General features: G+C 48.4%; 1 protein-coding gene across 1 annotated transcript in view; it reads right to left on the bottom strand.

Annotated features, from left to right (window-relative positions):
• The window catches only part of KCNH1 (potassium channel, voltage gated eag related subfamily H, member 1), a 30,620-nt gene that overhangs the window by 22,472 nt on the left and 6,819 nt on the right, over nucleotides 1-1,329 (bottom strand). The window lies entirely within an intron of this gene.

Below are 1,329 nucleotides of genomic sequence, written 5' to 3'. Positions count from 1 at the left end.
TCATATACCAAACAGCTCCCCAGATGAAAAGATTCTTCATAATCCAACAGCCCCCCAAATCAATAGCCTCTATGTAGACCCAACTGCCCCCCAAGCCAACAGCCTCTTCATACACCCAACAGCTCCCCAATCCAACAGCACCTTCTGGGACCCAACCATCCTCAAATCAACAGCCTCTTCATACAACAAACAGCTCCCCAAACCAGCAGCAACTTCAGCGACCCACACATCAAATCCACAGCCTCTTCATAAAAACAGCTCCCCAAACCAATAGCCTCTTCATACACCCAACAGCTGCCAAACCAACAACCTCTACATAGACCCAACAGCTCCCTAAACCAACAGCCTCTTCATACACCAAACAGCTCCCCAAACCAACAGCACCTTCAGGGGCACAAACATCCTCAAATCCTCTTTATAAATAAAACATCTCCCCAAATCAACATTCTTCATAACCCAACCACTCCCCAAATGAACAGCCTCTACATAGACCAAACAACCCCCATAGACCAAACAGCCCCCCAAATCAACAGCCTCTATATATACCCAACAGCCCCCCCCAAACCAACAGCCTCTTCATACACCAAACAGCTCCCCAAGTGAACAGACTCTTCATATACCCAGTCACCCCCAAAACCAACAGCCTCTTCATACACCAAACACCTCCCCAAACCAATAGCACCTTCAAGGAACCAAACATCCTCAAATCCACAGCCTCTTCATAAATAAAACAGCTCCCCAAATCAACACTCTTCATACACCCAATCACCCCGCAAATCAACAGCCTCTACCTACACCCAACAGCCCCCAAACCAACAGCCTCTTCATACACCCAACAGCTCCCCAAACCAACAGCACCTTCAGGTTCCCAACCATCCTCAAATCTACAGCCTCTTCATAAATAAAACAGCTCCCCAAATCATCACTCTTCATAACCCAACCACACCCCAAATCAACCTCTACATAGACCCAACCGCCCCGCAAACCAACAGCCTCCACATACACCCAACAGCCCCCCAAACCAACAGCACCTTCAGGTTCCCAACCATCCTCAAAACCACAGCCCCTTCATAAATAAAACAGCTCCCCAAATCATCACTCTTCATAACCCAACCACACCCCAAATCAACATCCTCTACATAGACCCAACCGCCCCGCAAACCAACAGCCTCTACATAGGCCCAACAGAACCCCCAAACCAACAGCCTCTTCATACACCAAACAGCTCCCCAAGCCAACAGCACCTTCAGGTTCCCAACCATCCTCAAACCAACACCTTCAGGGACCTAAACATGCTCAAATCCACAGCCTCTTCATAAATAAAACAGC

This window comes from Condylura cristata, unplaced genomic scaffold (assembly GCF_000260355.1).
Source record: "Condylura cristata isolate star-nosed mole 26May11 unplaced genomic scaffold, ConCri1.0 scaffold00050, whole genome shotgun sequence".
In the NCBI taxonomy this organism is placed as follows: Eukaryota; Metazoa; Chordata; class Mammalia; order Eulipotyphla; family Talpidae; genus Condylura; species Condylura cristata.
The sequence above is the reverse complement of the archived record's forward strand: the minus strand, read 5'-3'. Positions and strand labels throughout refer to the sequence as shown.